This window comes from Anomaloglossus baeobatrachus, chromosome 5 (genome assembly GCF_048569485.1).
Source record: "Anomaloglossus baeobatrachus isolate aAnoBae1 chromosome 5, aAnoBae1.hap1, whole genome shotgun sequence".
NCBI classification, from domain to species: domain Eukaryota; kingdom Metazoa; phylum Chordata; class Amphibia; order Anura; family Aromobatidae; genus Anomaloglossus; species Anomaloglossus baeobatrachus.
Window position 1 is genome coordinate 83,217,759 of NC_134357.1, and position 21,238 is coordinate 83,238,996.

Genomic DNA, 21,238 nt, shown 5'->3' on the forward strand with positions numbered 1-21,238 from the left:
CACCTCATGAAGCCAGCTCAGTTCTGGAAAAGTATTCTATGGACAGATGAGACCAAGATCGACCTGTACCAGAATGATGGGAAGAAAAAAGTTTGGAGAAGAAAGGGAACGGCACATGATCCAAGGCACACCACATCCTCTGTAAAACATGGTGGAGGCAACGTGATGGCATGGGCATGCATGGCTTTCAATGGCACTGGGTCACTTGTGTTTATTGATGACATAACAGCAGACAAGAGTAGCCGGATGAATTCTGAAGTGTACCGGGATATACTTTCAGCCCAGATTCAGCCAAATGCCGCAAAGTTGATCGGACGGCGCTTCATAGTACAGATGGACAATGACCCCAAGCATACAGCCAAAGCTACCCAGGAGTTCATGAGTGCAAAAAAGTGGAACATTCTGCAATGGCCAAGTCAATCACGAGATCTTAACCCAATTGAGCATGCATTTCACTTGCTCAAATCCAGACTTAAGACGGAAAGACCCACAAACAAGCAATACCTGAAGGCTGCAGCTGTAAAGGCCTGGCAAAGCATTAAGAAGGAGGAAACCCAGCGTTTGGTGATGTCCATGGTTTCCAGACTTAAGGCAGTGATTGCCTCCAAAGGATTCGCAACAAAATATTGAAAAGAAAAATATTTTTTTTGGGTTTTGTTTATTTGTCCAATTACTTTTGACCTCCTAAAATGTGGAGTGTTTGTAAAGAAATGTGTACAATTCCTACAATTTCTACGTTCAACGTTACAATCTGCACTTGAATTCTGTTGTAGAGGTTTCAGTTCAAATCCAATGTGGTGGCATGCAGAGCCCAACTCGCGAAAATTGTGTCACTGTCCAAATATTTCTGGACCTAACTGTAAGCGTACAATATCGCTGATCTGTGTAACGTCATTCATTTCCATAATGTCGGTTCGACCGCAGGTACGATGTTGTTTGTCGTTCCTGCAGCTCCACACATCGCTGTGTGTAAACCCACAGGAGCGACAAACATCTCCTTACCTGCGTCCCGACGGCAATGCGGAAGGGAGAACGTGGGCGGGGTGTTATGTCCTGCTCATCTCCGCCCCTCCGCTTCTATTGGCCAGCCGATTAGTGACGTCTCTGTGACACCGAACCCACCTCCCCCTTGAAGGAGGGATTGTTTGGCAGTCACAGCGACGTCGCCGAGCAGGTATGTGCGTGTGAAGCTGCCATAGCGATAATGTTCGCTACGGCAGCGATCACCAGATATCACATGTGCGACGGGGGCGGGTGCTATCGCGCTGGACATCGCTAGCAATTACTAGCGATGTCGCAACGTGTAAAGTACCCCTTAATGTTGGGAATAGCCCTTATTGCTACTGTGCAAAAAAATTAACAATAATCACACATTGAGCCCTGCTACATGTTTAGCTTCAGTTCAAGGATCTTTTCATATAATTTAAAAAATGTGAAAAATGTAGATAATAAAAGAGAAACAAATAACTGAGGAGCATGAATGAAAGATTCGGCACTAGCAGTAATCCCATATGACTATGAATCCTTCATACCAAGGCCTTTCTGTCATGATCCAGACAATAAGGGCGATAACCTGTGAAGAATCATGTGACCTGCGCAGAGACGCTGAGTCAGAGACAGAACAGGAAGGACAAGGGTCGTGCCCACGTGCCTTTAGCCTGCAGCTACTGACTAATATCATTAGCAAATACTTTTGGCACTATGATCTCACACAGCTGGATTATAATATGTATAGATCATCTGTGCAGCATCAATCACACCCACGAGACTCCATAACTCTGTCACATGGGGAGCAGTGAGGGCACAACAGACCTATGACCAGCTCTACAAACCTGTAGCACGTCAGATACAAAGGTTTTCAGAAGTGTATTTGATTTTGGCAATAAAATGAAGAACCCGATTCATTTTTGTATTTGAATCTTTTTGTCTTTGTTAGTGTTTTTTTTGTTGTCAGATTTTTTTGTTTTTACTCATTATTCTTCTTTTAAAGGGAATCTGTCACCAGGTTTTTAGAACCTAATCTGAGAGCAGCATAATGTAGGGGCAGAGATCCAGATTCCAGCGGTGTGTCACTTACTGGGCTGCTTAGTGTAGTTTTGATAAAATCACTGTTTAATCAGCAGGAGTTATCATTAGAGGACTACTTGGAGTGCTGCAGGTAGTCCAGCATATTCATGAGCTCTGTATAACTGCTAGATCTGCAGCAGAGAAAACATTGATTTTATCAAAATGACAGCAAATAGCTCAGTAAGTGACACATCGCTGGAATCAGGGTCTCTGTTTCTACATTAGGCTATGTGTCCACGAGAGAATGTAGCTGCGGATTTTTCTGCATTAAAATCCGCAGCTTTCCCGCAAAATCCGCGCCTTTTTGCCGCGGATTTACCGTGGAATTGCCGCGAATTTGGTGCGGATTTTTTTTTTTTCCCAATTTTAAAGGCAAAATCCGGATGAAAATCCGCAACAATAATTGACATGTTGCAGATTTTTCCGGATCAAAATCTGCACGAAATCCGCTGCGGAAAAATCCGCAGCATGGGCACAGCATTTCCAAAATGCCATAGAAATGGCTGGGAAGTGCCTGAGCTGCAGATTTTCGGGAAATCCGCGGCTTTTCCGCTTTTCCGCGAGAAATCCGCGGCAAAATCTGCGCATTTTCCGCAGCGTGGGCACATAGCCTTAACTGTTCTAAAGACCAAAAATAAAATCTTCTACTATTGCAGGTGATTCCCTTTAACTTGTGCCTCTTTAAACATCTATTTTCTATGTGTTCACCTCCAGATATCATTCAGTACACAATGAGCGGCGGCTGTAAGCAAGCTCAAGAACTTTGATTTACAGCTCTCTCTGTAGCGCATCTGTGCAGAGTGACTTGTCAGTCCATGTGCCAGGACCTACTGATATCCAGCACTCACTGTGTACTGACAGGTGACTGTAGCCTCTATGACTGAAAGCTGGGGGCTACCAGGAGGAATAATGTTAATTTTCTCCCTGCAGCCACCCTTTCAGTAAAGTGGCCAGGCAGCTTTGGAACACTACTATCATACAGATTAGCCCTATAACTGTAGGTTAATAGCATTTGGGAACAAGACAGGTTCCCTTTAAAGACAAATACTTTTTGTATTTTTGGAAAAGTCATGACCATATACGTTCATATTAAAAAAAATGAAAAAGGGACTTAAAACAAAGAAAAATTTATGATTCTTCAGACCCTAAACCTAGGTCAGTAAGGCTTTTCTTGGCAGTCTTCTGAAATACTACAATAAAGAATTGAATTTCTGAACTAATATTGTTACTGTATCTGAATTGTTCCTGTTACAAGCAGAAAATGTCGCTACATACTTCCACTGGTGACTTTGTGGGATGATTATTAGATTGGTCTCAAGGCCTTATGCACACGGCATGAATTGAAAACTATGTTGGCACACATCACCCCTTACAGCATTGAATAATTCTGACATTCAGCATCTAATAGAAAATGACTATTTTTTTAAATTACAGATTCATACAATATAGCCCCCACCCTGACCCCATTCCCCCCCAAAAATAACTATGTATGAGTCTTTAGGAAATACCCTTCAGACCCCATCACTCGTCCCCCTATCACTAGAGCAGTAATTTGAGACCAGAACTTTACTTCATGCGACCAGAATACTGTTCCATTCAAATCACAGTGAGGAGGAACAGAGGAATTAGGATTTCCTTTCTATTAATCATGATGGTCTTGTGACACCCTGGCAAAACCAGGTAGTCACAATTAGGCCCCCGCATAACACCATCCCTCACTTAGGTGACACACAGCCGACCTGAAACCCTAGTCACCCCCCCTTAGGGAAAGATAGACACACCAGTGGGCGGGACCAAGCGGTTGGACACGTCCACCTAGGGGGCTAGACAGCCCAGGGTGGGAAAACAAGCAGTTAAGCTTCAGACAAAGTTTGTAGTTCAAGCTGACAGGAGTGGAGGTTGGAGCTAGGCGTAGCTCCAGCAGAGGAGAAGTTCAAGTTGAATGGTGCCAGGGTTGGAGCCCTGGTGCCTTTGGCTAGGTGGCAGATGGTGGTCTCCGTCAGCAGAAGACGGCTTAGCAGAACCGAGGTGGAACGGGACAGGGTTGTAGCCCGCCGGTACCGACACCGGGAACTGACCCGGAAACCGTAGCACAGACGGGGTACTCGGACCCTGAAGCCAGAACCGAAACCAGCGGCCTAGCTAATTAACCGATTGAGGCCAGGATTATAGGTCCTGTCCCAACTAAAGTCCCTAAGAGAAGACAACAGCCCACCGATCGGGATAGGAGGCCACCGCCAGGGCCCATAGATCCCACGGGCCAGCGTCTGCAAGCACGGCTCCTTAGGCCACATCCAGCCGGGAGCGGACTCCTGAGTTCAAGACCAGGCAGTCCACCATACACAAAACAAGTGCCGATTAAAAGGACAGTGACAACCAGCCCGAGTGGGGGACCCGAATGCAACCGGCCGCGGCGGCCGGCCACCAGCACCTTGGTTTACCAAAAGACTCGTGTGATTCATTTACTGTGAGTAACCAAACCTTCCCCCGCACGTCCGGGCGCGCCGGCCCTTGCCTTCGCTAAACCCTGCATTAATTTTCTCTTTTCTTCTTTATCAAGCACAGATCGTTCTGACATTATCCTACCACTACCAGGAGTCGTCTCTGCAAGATGTAACTCACAGACGTCTATCAATTCTACAGTTCCTCCCTTTTGTCTCACAGTAACAGAAACCTTCAAAATAAAATACAACGCTTGTAAGCCAGATGTGGCTCTTCTGATGTCATCTGGCTCCCAGACAAACCTTTAATAAAAAAATATCGTATTTTCCAGTTTGTAAGACTCACTTTTTTCCAAAATGGGGGTGCATCTTACAAACCCCATATGGCTTACCACAGCAGCAGTGGTGGCGCAGGTTTGGCAATACTGCGGTCTCATGGGGTGTCGCGGCGGCGAGCACGCCGGTGGACTGCGGGCTTCTTTGAATCTCCCGCAGTTGACCCAAGATTGACATCAACAAAATGGTCGCAGAGGCAGCGCGTGCGCAGATAGAACTCAGCGGCAATTTTCTTGAAGTCCATCACATCAATCTGTGTACGAGCCGCAGCCGTTTTCTTGAAATCGATCTTGTCAACTGCGGGAGATTCAAAGCAGCCCACCGGCAGATCAATGGTCCTCACTGCAGTGACACCAAACAAGCCCCCAGTATCACCGACCCTCTGCTGCCGCACACTGAACCACGACACCCCTGTTCCAAGCCTGCCAGCAGATCAATAGCGCTCACCGCTGTGACATCCCATGAGCCCACCGCAGTATCGTTGACCCTCTGCACACTGACCCTCTTGAGCTGCGACACCCCCTCCTCCGTGCCCGCATCATCGCCTACCCTGCCTCCTGGGACCTTCTGAGCCGCTCCACCACTGCCTCTCCCCCCCTGGTGAGTATGGCTCTCACGGAATTACATTTTAAAATATGTGGCGTTCATGGCTCTCTTAGCCAAAAAGGTTCCCGACCACTGATCTATGGGTCCCCCAGACAGTCGTTAGTAAACTGGATATGTAACACCCCGGGGTCAAGGGGGTTTTCACCCGACACGTCGCTGGGCCGGGGATGCAGATCCTCTGCGTCGTCAGGGGCTAACCTGGCCCGGTTTCGTGACCCCGAGACGTACAGAAGGGAGGGAAGGCAGTGGACGGGATGAAGGATGGGGGATGGGGGTGACAGTTAGGAAAATTTTTTTAGATCGTGATGCCACCTGTGGTCCGCGGCCAGAGGTGGGCCGCTGCTGCGGGTGCTGCTCTCCGGGGCTGATGGTGGAGGTCGCAGCTGGGATGGTGTCGCACTCCACGGGCGAAGCAGGGTCATCCCAGGGAGGATCATGGAGGACAGACGGGGGTGGTGGTAGTCCCCGTTGGCGCTTCAGCGCTAGGCGACGGCAAATGAGAGGCAGAGGCAGGGGCTGCGGTTCCAGGTTTTTTACTCACAGGTAGTTCAGGCGCTGCCCTAGAGTACTGGTCTCTGCGACGATGGGCTCCAGTCGATCTCGGATAGTCGGCGGTCACCGCCGGTGCCCGTGAAAGTCCAAGTGGTGCCCGCCCCCAGTGCCAGTGGTTGTCCTAGCGACTGGGGAAGTCCCATGCTTCATGATGGCTAACCTCCCTGTCTGCCCTAGTCCACCCCCCTGTGGGAAAGCACCTTATTGTTTTGTGTGTGTGGTTTTGTGAAGGCACCGGCTGTTAACCCCCTCCTAACCTGGGATGGATATTACTCCTTAAAAGTGGTGTAATACCCTTTGGCGCCTGAAGCCCAGGGGCGCCACAGGTACATAGGATAGTGACAATACAATTATGCATAAAAAAACCTACCCTTTTAAAACTTTTAATACTTATGTTTTCTTTGTCCTCAAATACAGTAGTATTACCCCAAACACGGCACTTATACAGTAGTGTTGAGCCTGCTTCACGTTTTGTCCCCCGATGTAAGTGAGCTCAGCAGCACCACCCGAGTTGACAGTACAAACCGCTGGGCTCAGTGATTAGCTGCAATGATGTCAATGTGAATAGCACTATAAACAATAACAGATGGAGACTCTGTTCTGGACCCAGAGAGGGGGAGTAAAGCATTGTTTGTTTTTTAAGCAAACTGCTGTCATTGAGGATGGGGATGGTCATTAAAGAGGTGGGGGCAGCCTGTGATCAGACCATACGCCACACACTTCATCAAGTTGATCTGCATGGCTGTTGTCCCAGAAGGAAGCCTTTTCTAAAGATAATGCACAAGAAAGCCCGCAAACAGTTTGCTGAAGACAAGGAGACTAAGGACATGGATTACTGGAACCAAGTCCTGTGGTCTGATGAGACCAAGATAAACTTATGTAATTCAGATGGTGTCAAGCGTTTATGATGGCATGCAGGTGAGGAGGACAAAGACAATTGTGTCTTGCCTAAAGTCAGGTGGTGGGAGTGTCATAGTTTGGGGCTCCATGATTTCTGCTGGCTGTGTGGAGCTACAGTTCATTGAGGGAACCATAAATTCCAACATGTACTGTGATATATTAAATCAGACCATGATCCCCTCCCTTTGCAAACTGGGCCACAGGGCAGTATTCCAACATAATAACAAACCCAAAACACCCCTCCAAGATGACCACTGCCTTGCTAAAGAAACTGAGGGTAAAGATGCTGGACTGGCCAAGCATGTCTCCAGACCTAAACCCTATTGAGCATCTGTGGACCCTCATCAAATAGAAGGTGAAAGATCACAAGGTCTCTAACATCCACCAGCTCAGTGATGTTGTCGTGGAGGATGGAAGAGGACACCAGCTGGTCCAGTGAAGCTTTAGTGATCTCTGTGCCCAAGAGAGTTAAGGCAGTGCTTAAAAATATTCGTGGCCACACAAAATATTGACACAATTTGGCCATTTTCATTTAGCGGTGTACTCACTTTTATTGCCAGTGGTCTAGACATTAATGGCTGTGTGTTGAGCTATTTAGAGCACAAACAGAATATACACTGTTATACAAGCTGTACACTCACACTCACTACTTTACTACTTCACTTCACTAATTTACTACTTTACTCACTTTGTATCATAGTGTTAGATTTTCAGTGTTATCCCATGAAAAGATATAATAAAATATTTACACAAATGTGAGGGATGTACTCACTTTTGTGATATACTGCATGCCATAATAATGTAGGATGGGAATACCTCTTTAAAGTGGCTTCATCTAAAAAGTTGCAACAACAAAATCAACTTTTTACCATTTAATGAGAATCTTTTAAATGATCAGTTTGTTACACAAATTATTGGGCGGATTCTTAACCCATTTATAACTAAGGATACTTTCACACTTGCGTTCAGCGGAGTCCGTCACTATGGAGAATAGTGCAGTCCGTTAACGCACTGCGCTATTCTCCATAGACTTGTATGGATGACGCACTGTAACGCAAGTGTCAGCGTTGCATCCGCCGGACGACGCAGCGCCGTTATTTTGACGCTGTGTCGGGCGGAAGGAACGCAGCATGTAACTTTTTTTAAGCAGCGGAATCCTTTGGATTTTACTGCGCATGCTCTCTCTGGCTCCCTGCACCCGTAACCAGGGCACACATCGGGTAACCAAGGAATCCTGGTTACGTGTGCCGGGAGCCCCACACTTCCCCGCTCCCTCCCGCACTCCGTATGTATACACACACAATCGCACGCGCACACACACACACACACACACACACACACACACACACACACACTCTCACACCTGTCCCCCAGCCATGCAGTCCCTGCGGCACTGACATCCTCAGCCATGGCTCGGCTCCACCCACTTCGCACTCTGCCCCCCGCTCCCCGCACACATTGTCGGCGACCGAACGATCAGCTGATCACCCGGCGGCCGGCTACTGTGAGTGATCAGCTGATCACCCGGCGGCCGGCTACTGTGAGTGATCGGCTGATCTCCCAGCGGCCGACTACTGTTAGCGATCAGCTGATCGTTCACAATAGTCTGCCAACGGTAAAACTGTAAAAAAAAAAAAAACGGATTGCGTTGTTTTGTTGCATCCGTTGTGCCACTATATGCAACACATCCGTTGCATCCGTCACACAACGCAAAGGATACCGTTCAACGCAAGTGTGAAAGTAGCCTAACTGCTTCTTGTCAGGTCTACGAAAATGGTCCTCGTTGACCCCAATTCTAAATCATCCAACAGATCATCCAAGTATTATAGGTTTTAATATTATTGGTCTTCTTCATACATAGACCAAGGGGAGTTTTTGGACTCTTCCCCCTCCCCCCCAAAGCACCAAAGATAGTTTCATTTCAGACACTTTTGATAAATGATTTCTTGATAAATTAACCCAAAACTGTAATCTGCCCTTTAGGCCTGGCTACATCTGAACAGCCGACCTCTACCTGACCCCTAAATGGAAAATTTTATATATTGTCTTGTACAAAACCATTCTGTATCTCTGTAAAAAAAAAAAAAGTAAAACAAAAAATTCCATTTATGATTTTTAAAAATGACGCAGCTTTCCCAGAAATAGATATTATATTTATGGTGATGTGCTCTTAAAATAAAGCAGTATTAAAGGACGACATGCCACAAATGTATGTTTCCAGTTTTCAATGACTTTTTTTGGTTTGTTTGTTTTTTTACCATCAGTGTGCCATTAGTTTTTTCTCAAATGCAAAAAAAAAAAGAATAAGAATAAAAATTTCCATGCATCTTCTACCTAATAAAGGGAATCCGTCACCAGGTTTCTGCTCCCCCATCTGAGCAACATAATGTAGCGACAGAGATCCTGATTCCAGCGATGTGTAACTTAGGCTGGTTTCACACTACGTTTATTTAACATCCGTCCTTAACGTTATTTTAGCGGAAATACGGATCCTGCTTTTACAGCAAATAACGTATGCAAACGCATCTGCACTGGATGTTTAGGGGCGGGCATTGGAGTCATGTGATCGGGAGTGAGGGGAACTAGACTGGGAGCCGGCATCTGACAGCTGCAGACACTGGTAACCAAGATAAACATCGGGCTTGGATACCCGATATTTATCTTGGTTACGAGTGTCTGCAGCTGCTAGGAGCAGGGCTGCCTGCACACGTAACCAACGTAAACATCGGGTAACTAAGAGAAGTGGTTAACCGATATTTACCTTGGTTACGAGTGTCCGCAGCTCTCAGGTGGGAGAGAGAGGAAGGGGAGGAAGGGGGAAAGACATAGATAGAGAGAGAGAGGGTGAGGGAGGGAGGAGGAGAGAGAGACAGATCACGCGAGACTGGTTCTGGGCATGCTCAGTACTTTCTGGGCATGCTCAGTACAAAAGCAGGATCCTGCCTATCAGCACGCCAGCGTTCACCTGCGTTCGCGTGCTGTTTAGTCAGGATCCGGTGACTTGCAGTATTTTGACGCAGCTCAAAAACGCTACAAGTAGCGTTTTTGAAACATGTTAAAAAACTGTAAGTCACCGGATCCGCACTATAACGCACGCAAACGCAGGTGAACGCATGTTAACGCGAGTCCATTGCAAATGCATTGAAATGAAAACGCATTTGCACTGGATCCGTACTTCCGCTAAAAATAACGTTTTCAACGGATGTTAAAAAGACATAGTGTGAAACCAGCCTAACTGAGCTGTTCGCTGTCATTTTGATGAAATCAGTGTTTCCTCTGCTGCAGATCTAGCAGTTATACAGAGCTCATGAATATGCTGGACTACTTGCAGCACGCCAAGTAGTCCTGTAATGATAATCTACTGCTGATTAAACTGATTTTATCAAATATACACTAGACAGCCCAGTAAGTGACACATTGCTGGAATGGAATAATTTTTTTTTTTATCTCATTCCACTCGTCTGATTTTACTCGTCGTATGACCCTAGCCTAAAAAACAGCACACAGATGACATGGGTTTTTTTTTTCATGGACCTTCTCACTTACATTGGTGTATATGAATCAAAAACAAAGATGTTGATTTTTTTTTTTGTGGACACTTGGGAATTGAAAAAGAAAAAAAACAAAACACAAAAATGTGAACAGCTCCATAGATTATAATGGGTATGTGTTTTATCAAGGAAAATCATCGCACACGTCTGAATGAAGTCTTAAGGGTGCTTTACACGCTGCGACATTGCTATCGATATTGAGCGCGATAGCACCCGCCCCCGTCGTTCGTGCGACATTTGCTGCTCGCTGCCGTAGCGAACATTATCGCTATGGCAGCGTCACACGCACATACCTTGTCAGCGACGGCGCTGTGACCGCCGAACAATCCCTCCCTCAAGGGGACGTGCGTTTGGCGTCATAGCGACGTCACTGAGGCGTCACTAAGCGGCCGGCAAATAGAAGCGGAGGGGCGGAGATGAGCGGGATGTTACATCTCGCCCACCTCCTTCCTTCCGCATTGGCGGTGGACGCAGGTAATGAGATTTTCGCCGCTCCAGCGGTGTCACATATAGCGATGTGTGGTGCCGCAGGAACGACGAACAACATCGTACGTGTGGCAGCAACGATATTAAGGAAAAAAGCGACGTGTCAACGATCACCATTTTTTAACGATTTTGCGATCGTTGATCGTCGCTCCTTGGTGTGACACGCTGCAATGTCACTAACGGCACCGGATGTGCGCCACTAACGACGTGACCCCGACAATATATCGGTAGCGATGTCGCAGCGTGTAAAGCACCCTTTAGGCTATGTGCTCACGGGACAATGTACCCGCGGATTTTGCCGCGGAAAACCTGCGGATTTATATGGATTTTCTAGATATTTCCGCAGGTTTTAGCTGTGTCCATGCTGCGGTATGTACAGCTGCGGAATATGCTGCGGATGTCCCGCAGCCGCACATAAATGCATGTCAATTATTCCTGCGGAATTACCTGCGGAAATCCTGGCCCTCCACTATGGGGTAAAGGGCCATTTACACGTTGCGACATCGCTAACAATATATCGTCGGGGTCACGGTGTTTGTGACGCATATCCGGCGCCGTTAGCGACATCACAGCGTGTGACAGCTAGGAGCGACCTTTAACGATCGCAAAAGAGACAAAAATCGTTGGTAAATGAGAGGTCGTTCATTTAACAAAAATCGTTGTCTAGTAAGTAGCAATGTTGTTCGTCGTTCCTGCGGCAGCATACATCGCTATGTGTGACACTGCAGGAGCGACGAACATCTCCTTACCTCCGTCCACCGGCAATGAGGAAGGAAGGAGGTGGGCGGCATGTTCCGGCCGCTCATCTCCACCCCTCCTCTGCTATTGGACAGCTGCCGTGTGACGCCTTAGAAAGGCTAGAGCGACGTCGCAGGGAAGGTAAGTCCGTGTGACGGGGGATAGCGATGTTGTGCGCCACGGGCAGCGATTTACCCGTGACACACAACCGATGGGGGCGGGTACGCTTGCTAGCGATATCGGTACCGATATCGCAGCGTGTAAAGTACCCTTAAGGCTACTTTCACACATCAGGTTTTTTCCATCAGGCACAATCCGGAAAAAAACGGGTAAAGTGGATCCGGTACCGCATCCGTTTTATCCCCATAGATTTGCATTGTGACCGGATTGTGCCTGATGGCTTTGCATCCGTTTTTTTCCGGATGCGGCAAAATTAAGTAAAGCGGCGACCGTAGGCAACGTATCTTGTAACGTTTTTTTGTCCGGAAAAAAAAACGCTTCGCGCCGCATCCGGCTGCTGCTGCGCAATTTTCAATGCATGCCTATGGACGCCGGATGCGGCGAGATGCGGAAAAAAATGCATCCGGCCGCCGCACGCGGTTTCTTTCCCTGCGCATGCTCAGTAGCGTGCCGCAACCGGAAAAAAACGGACGGGCCGCATGTAAAAACTTATGCAAAGGATGCGGTATTTTCACCGCATCCGTTGCATAGGTTTCACAGCCGGATTGAGCCGCAGTGCACAAACTGGATGTGTGAAAGTAGCCATAAGCGGGCTTTACACGCTACAGCGATCTCGTTGGGGTCACGGATTTTGTGACGCACATCCGGCCGCTGTAGCGATGTCGTAGTGTGTGACTCCTAGGAGCGATTTTGGATCGTTGCAAAAACGTCCAAAATCGCTCCTCATTGACATGGGGGTCCGCTCCCAATTATCGCTGCTGTCGCTGAGGCGAAGTTGATCCTTGTCCCTGCGGCAGCACACAAAGCTACGTGTGACGCCGCAGAAACGAGGATCATCTCCTTACCTGCCTCCGGCCACAATGCGGAAGGAAGGAGGTGGGCGGGATGTTACGTCCCGCTCATCTCCGCCCCTCCGCTATCATTGGGCGGCCGCTTAGTGACATTGCTGTGACACCAAACGGACCGCCCCCTTAGAAAGGAGGCGGTTCGCCGATCACAGCGACGTCGAAGGCCATGTAAGTACGTGTGACGGGGGTGCGCGACGGACAGCGTTATGCCCGTTGCGCACAAATGATGGGGGCGGGTCTCATGCTAGCGATATCGGGCCGGATATCACAGCATGTAAAGCCACTTAGTCGCATGAATGTCCACAGGTTTACCACAGATATTTCACTGGAATCCTGCAGCAATGGATAGCTGCAGATTCCAGGGATCAGCTGCGGCCGGGAAACCTGTTGACGTACCTGCGGATATATCTGCGGCTAAAGAGTCCTGTGGGCACATAGCCTTAAGGCCACTTTACACGCTGCGATATCGGTACCGATATTGCTACCGTGGGTACCCGCCCCCATCGGTTGTGCGACATGGGCAAATCGCTGCCCATGGTGCACAACATCGCCCGGACCCGTCACACTACTTACCTGCCCTGCGACGTCGCTGTGACCGGCGAACCGCCTCCTTTCTTGCGGCGTCACAGCGACGTCGCTAAGCGGCCGCCCATTCAAAGCGGAGGGGCGGAGATGAGCAGGACGTAACATCCCGCCCATCTCATTCCTTCCTCATTGCCGGCGGCGGCAGGTAAGGTGAGGTTCCTCGCTCCTGTGGCGTCACACGGAGCGATGTGTTCTGCCGCAGGAGCGACGAACTACATCGTACAGGCTGCAGCAGCGATATTTGAGAAGTGACCCCCATGTCAACGAGGAGCGATTTTGGACGTTTTTGTAACGATCCAAAATTGCTCCTAGGAGTCACACACAACGAGATCGCTACAGCGGCCGTATGTGCGTCACAAAATCCGTGACCCCAACGAGATCGCTGTAGCGAAATCGTAGCGTGTAAAGCCCGCTTTAGGCCATGTGTCCACGGGAGATTGTACCTGCGGACTTTTCTGCAGGTATTTCTGCAGGTTCACGCACCTGATCCCCGGAATCCGTAGCTATCAATTGCTGCGGTAAACCTGCGGAAACAGTGTGGATTTAGTGCAGAATTCCTACGGATTTGCCGCCCTGTATCGCCATAGTGGAGGAGCGGGAATTCCGCAGATAATTCCACAGGAATCATTGACATGCAGTTACATGCGGCTGTGGGAAATCCGCAGCATTTTCCGCAGCCGCAAATACCACAGCATTGATACAGCACTCCCCAAATCCCATAGGATAACATGGGGAGTGGCTGTACTTGCTTAAACACGCTGATTTATCTGGAAAATCTAGAAAATCAGTGGGTTTTCTGCAGCAAAATCCGCAGTTACTTTCTCCCGTGGGCACATCGCCTTAGATTTACAAGATGGAAATAAATAAATCGTTTATTGTAAATATAACTATTGTTACTAGGCATTTTTTCTTTTCCACCTGTGTTCTGCAATCATTGTATGGGTGACTCTGCAGAACAAGGTGCATGGGCAGGAGTCTGTGCTGCCTGACTCACCTGTTTACCTTCTCTACATTCATGTGATCAGTCACAAGGCTGGTTAGCAACACAGCTCATCTCCTCCCCTAAACCACATGAGAAAAAAAACACCACTTATTAACTATTTCACTGCCAGCCTGGTGCCTTGTTGTGTTTCTATACATAGTTCTGTAATGTAATTACTGCCTTACAGCCATGCATTGCAGAGCAGAGCTGACCTCAAATGGGCATGCAAAGCAGCAATGTTTAAAAGGATACATGTGACTTATCAGTTCTGGAAAAGCAGGAAACCTTAAATCATATGGGTGCTGTATGTCCCACAGGATGGTGATCTGTGGGTTTCAGCTGCACAACAGCTGGGCATTGGGCGGGGGAGAAGGGGTTAACATGATCTGCCCTTTGTTTGGTTGCTCTGGTACTGCCCAGAGGAGTGTCCTCTGATGTCACAATACCCTGCTTTTCTTTTTTGCTTTGTAGCAGACACTGCTCTAGAGACCAAGGATCTGCTGTTCTGCACACACATCCCTGGAACAGGGCAGCCATGAAATTTCAATACAAAGAGGATCACCCCTATGAATATAGGAAGAAGGAGGGCGAGAAGATTAGGAAGAAATATCCAGACAGGGTCCCTGTGAGTATCTGCCGCCATGTACCTGTCTACCCACTGAATTACTAACCTATTAATATATATATACCGGTATATATACTGTATAAATGTGTGTGTGTGTATATATATATATATATATATATATATATATATATATATATATATATATATATATATATAACAAAAATCATACATGAACTACACAATACGTAAATTCTAGAATACCCGATGCGTAGAATCGGGCCACCTTATATATATATATATATATATATATATATATATATATATATATATATATATATATATATATATATATATACTAGAACAGTATGGTAAAGGACCCCAGGCCGCCCCATTGTAAGCACTGCATAGTCATTGTCACTTATGTCCTAGGTCGGGGGATGGTCGTCCTTTTTGTCTGTATAATTGCATTGTGCTTTTCTCAGTGATGACCCTACCCCCAATATACATACACTCACACTTGTCTCCATCCAGTCAAATATGGAAGCCCATATTCATTTCACTTGTTGTTTTGTTGCTTTTTCTGCTGTGACATTGTAACAGGAGACCCTATATAAATGGCTTATTGACCGTAAAGATACATGCCAATATTACAGAGGTCTGTGGGGGGGGTCAGGCGGTGCACCCCCTACCTGTATCTGTGCCCTGGAGAAAGATGGTGCGCACACTTTTCCTCCTCCCTTAGCACTGCAATGAGAGGGGAGGGCTCATCTGATGCTTGTGCCTCCTTTAACTCTTGCAGTATTATTGCATGTATGATTTTTAGCAGCATTCGAGGCTATATAAGTACATTGTTAGGATATATATATCTGTAGGTTTAGACCATATATATAATGTATCGTATACGTATATGCATGTAGCACTGCAGTACATAAGATATATGCAGGACACAGCAGATGGATATGGATTTGTTCTTGTAGCTTGCTATGTGACGGTCATGCGTGTGCGGATAAAATACAGTTGTGTTTTTAAGGACGAAACTGAATATAAATATTCTTGGATCATCGGGCCTAAACCTAGCCATAATCTCTTGCGTGATCAGGCCTACCTCTATCATATGCGGTCACCTTGACATAAATACAGAAATGGAAGCAGACACTGCGTCCTCACAAGCACCAAAATCTGGGGCACCGTGAGCCATGAAATGATGTCATTCGCACCGAGGCTTCCAGACGTTACAAAGGTTTCCAAAAGCTACATATTAACCACAGGGAAACGTTTTATTTTTAGGGCCGGATCAAAAGGAAATATGTAAACAAGAACGTCACCAAGAATTCCGATGACCACTTTAAGGCTTTTAGAAGGCAGATTTGTTATTTCCGCAGGATTAAAATGAGGCTCCGGTTCTTATTCACAATATATTTATATAGGAGATATAAAATCTAGAAACCTTTAGTGTTACGTTCATTAACCTTTTGCTGTTTTTCCCTTATGCTGCTTTCACACATCCGGTTTTTGCCGTGTGGCACAATCCAGTAAAACCGGAAAGAACAGATCCGGTGTGTGTTGCCACCGGATCCATTCTTTCCCCCATAGACTTGTATTAGCGCCGGATTGTGCCGCATGGCCTTGCGTTGCATCCGGCTCCGGCGTAAATAGCTGATCCGGCGCTGTGCGGCGTGAGTTGCAATGAAAGCCTATGGGCGCCGGATCAGTCATCATCCGGCATATGATGGAATCTAATGCTGGATCCGGTTTTTTGAACTGCGCATGCTCAGTAGCACAACGGATCCGTCAAAAAACGGAAGGAACGCATGGAAAAAACTGATGCAACGGATCCAGCGAAAAAGCGGATCCGTTGCATCAGTTTTTTTTTGCCGTATTGTGCCGGACGGCATATTTACATTCTACAATTCGGTAAAAAATATCTAGTTGTGGAAACTTATTCCATAATTACACGACTATTTGCCTATTCTTGTGTAAAAGGCAGTATAAAAGTAATGAAAATATATTGCATACATGATGAATTTTACATGTCTGGACTATATTGCGGGTGGTATTAAAGGGAACCTGTCAGCTGATTCATGTACAGCAGATATCAGACACTGGCTCCATATCTGTTTTACGGTGTTCCATACTTTGAAAAGTTGGCCTGGTTGGTATGACTGGTCCTAGACAGGTCCCCCGACAGCTTTCCCTGCCCACTATGGTTGACTGATAGGTCTCTTCTTATGTGTGTGCATAGGTAGGGTCCCGATTATATAAGAGATCACCTTGTTGGGGTCACTGGGCTCACATGCATTGGCCAATACATAACCCAGGTATCTCTTTTCTTCAAATATTCCTATAGCAGTAATGCAATACCAGAGTTCCCTTGTTCAATGTTAGCATTTCAGAGTGCAGCTGTGTTTGTGTGTGTGTATGTATATATGTATACACACACATATATACATACACACACACAAACACAGCTGCACTCTGAAATGCTAACATTGAACAAGGGAACTCTGGTATTGCATTACTGCAATAGGAATATTTGAAGAAAAAAAAAAAAAAAATAATAAATATATATATATAATATATATATATATATATATATATATATATATATATATATATATATATATATATATATATATATATATATATATATATATATATATATATATATATATATATATATATATATATATATATATATATATATATATATTATATTTATTATTTTTTTTTTTTTTTTTCTTCAAATATTCCTATTGCAGTAATGCAATGCCAGAGTTCCCTTATTCCATGTTATCATTGTAGCCTGCAGCTGTATGTGTTTTTTGGTTTTTTTTTTTTTTTTGTGCCTAGGCAGAAACCTGAGAGTCTAGGGGGCCACTGAGACCTGCCTTGGACTAGTCATCCGAATTTCATATTTCTCGACCGGCTTTTGAAATTAACTTTTCTATAAAACATTGCAACATTTCGGAATAAAACATAGACGACTGCAATAACACGGCCGGTGTCTGATTTATGAGTCCTGTGGTGCAGGCAGCATGGATTTCATGTCAAGTTCCCTTGGTAGTACTTCTGTGTCGCCCTGGGCAAGCCAGGTCGTCACAGGTACTGCAACAACACACCCCACACCCCGAGATAGGCACATCAGTCAGACACAAATCCTTGTTGCCTCCCTCCAGGGGCTGATGTCCACACCAGGTGGGGTGGAGCCAGGCGGTTGGCCCCACCCACTGAGGAGTACACAGTCCTGGAGGCGGGAAAGGAAGTCGGAAGAGAACAGTGTAGTCGAGGAGTGAAGTGAGGGAAAGAGAAGGAGTAAGACAGAGTAGTAGAGGAGCAGACTGACCGTGTCCGGGTACGTGGCCCGGGCACCGAGAGCAAGGTTGGCAGACGGTGGTGGCCGTCTGCAGGAGAGGCCGATCAACGCGGAACCGTAGGACCGGGGACGGGCGGTGGCCCGCCGGTACCGAACCGGGGAGCGAAGAGAAGCCAGCACAAACCGGCAGGGCCTACGGACCCCGACCAGGCTTGGAGTCGCCGTTAAACCGGTCAAATCCGTTAGCGACCGGAACCTCCGGGGTTTCCTAGCAACAAAGACCCAACTGAAGGCAACCGTCCAAACCGAGAAAGGGAAATACAACTACTGCCACAGTTAGAATTCCCTGGGCCAGAGCCTGCGGGCAAAAGGGGCTCCTCCGGCCCATATCCAAGCTGGGGAGCGGGTTACCGGTGGGAAGCCATCGGGATCGAAGATACACAACAGGTGCAGGGAAAGGCAGCCACCACCAACCTACCGGGAGTAACCACAGCAGCCGGCTGCGGGACCCGTCCATCCAGCCGTTTGTTTTACCGGAGACTCTGTATCCATCATTGGCTGAGTGAGTACCACCGTGTCGTCTGGCACCGCGCTGCCCCCGCGACCCTGCACCTCGCCAACCCTGCCTCCCCGTCCCACCTCACCTTGCCCCGGGACCACCAAGCCCCCCCCTACCCACGGAGGGGAGAGAAACATTTCGGCTGCTCCCTGTCATCGCTCCCGGAATCCCCGTCCAGAGCAGCGGTGGTGTCCCAACCTCACCACAACCCGTGGGTGGCGTCACGGACCAACTCCCCAAACCCAAATCACCCCTTTCACTGCACGGGCGAGGAGCGCCACTCGAGTCCCCGGATCCGGCCCACCGCTCGAGCCACCGAGCAGCAGCAGCGCCGGACCCGAGCGCCAGCGAGAGCGCAGCGGCGGCGGCCTCCTCCCCGCCCACGACACTTCAAGCCTAGAACTCCATGATGATGCAGAGTTTGCCACTAAAAAGGTGATAAATGTAGGATATCTGAGGTTCCAGTGGTTCTGAAAATAAATGTCCTTCCTATAGAAGGCAGCAGCAGTGCGCGTGTGTGACTATCGATTAATTCACTTCAATAAAAATTCATACATTACCACTCTATATTTATTTAATCACTTATATAGCGTCATTAATTCCACAGCGCTTTACAGACGTGATCATCCCTGTCCTCGTTGGAGCTCACAATCTAAGGTCCCTATCAGTATGTCTTGTGGGAGGAAATTAGAGAATATGGAGAAAACCCCATGAAAACACGGGGAGAACATATAAACTCCTTGCAGATGTTGTCCTTGGTGGGCTTTAAATGCAGGACCTCAGCTCTGCAAAACAGTACTAACCACTGAGCCACCACTGAGCTACCATGTTGCATCACCCATTCGGTGGATAAAAGTACCGTACTTATATTTAGTGGGAAAACCTTTTTAATTTTGGGAAAACTAAGAATACCTAGTGCTTCAGTAGAACTATAGAACCTATTTATTACATTTTTATAAATATAAGAGGGTATTGTTCTGTGGCTGTTTTGACTGAGTCTATTTATATTAAATCTTTTTTTTTTTTTCAGGTCATTGTAGAAAAAGCCCCGAAAGCTCGAGTCCCAGATTTAGACAAAAGGAAATACTTAGTGCCATCAGACCTCACTGGTATGTAACTTCTCTAAAACTAACATATACAGTACCGTATTTTTCGGACTATAAGACGCACCGGACCATAAGACGCACCCTGGTTTTAGAGAAGAAAAATAGGAAAATAAAATTTTAAGCAAAAAATGGGGTCATCACAAATTCTCTACTAAGGTACCCCATTCTGGTAATGATCCTCCTGCCTTGTGTGTATATATATGTCCCTCATCCTGGTATAGCCCCATCTTGCTATATACTGCATCCTGGTATGTGCTCTCATCCTGCTCGTATACCGCCATCATCCTGCTCATATCCCCCCCATCATCCTGCTCATATCCCCCCCCATCATCCTGCTCATATCCCCCCCCCCATCATCCTGCTCATATCCCCCCCCCATCATCCTGCTCATATCCCCCCCCCCATCATCCTGCTCATATCCCCCCCCATCATCCTGCTCATATCCCCCCCCCCATCATCCTGCTCATATCCCCCCCCATCATCCTGCTCATATCCCCCCCCCATCATCCTGCTCATATCCCCCCCCATCATCCTGCTCATATCCCCCCCCCCATCATCCTGCTCATATCCCCCCCCCCCATCATCCTGCTCATATCCCCCCCCCCCATCATCCTGCTCATATCCCCCCCCCCATCATCCTGCTCATATCCCCCCCCATCATCCTGCTCATATCCCCCCCCATCATCCTGCTCATATCCCCCCCCCCATCATCCTGCTCATATCCCCCCCCCATCATCCTGCTCATATCCCCCCCCCATCATCCTGCTATATGCCATCATCCTGTTCATATACTCCCATCATCCTGCTCATACTGTATATACTCCCATCATCCTGGTCTATGGCCCCATCATCCTGTTCATATACCCCCATCATCCTGCTCATATACCCCCATCCTGCGGCACACACAAAAAAATAAATAAACGTTTACACTCACCTTTCCTCGTTCCACGCAGCGTCGCTCCTCCTCCTGTCTGTGCCGGCAGCGCTGTGTTGAGCCGGCCACGTTCCCTGCAGCACTGCGATGTATTGTCCTCCAGTCTGCCGGCGCGGCTGTGCAGACACACGTGCGCACAACGATGACGTCATCGCTGTGAGCACCGCTAGTCTCCAGTCCACACAGCGCGGCCGGCAGACTGGAGGACATCGCAATGCTGCAGGGGAACGGTGAGTACATTGATTCACTGCACCCCGCGCTAATGATGATGCGCGGGGGGCAGTGAATACAGCCGAGCATGATCACTCCAGGATGTAGTTGCCAGGGGTGATCACAGCCAGCTGTTAATTATGAGCGCGTCCCCGCCCATCATCCCGCCCACCTATCAGCCCCAGCTTCAGCGCTGAGAGATGGGCGGGAGGTTGGGCGTGCATATGTAATGAGCGGGCCCACGTGGTCACGTCAGGCGCTGCTGCTGCCTGCTCGTGC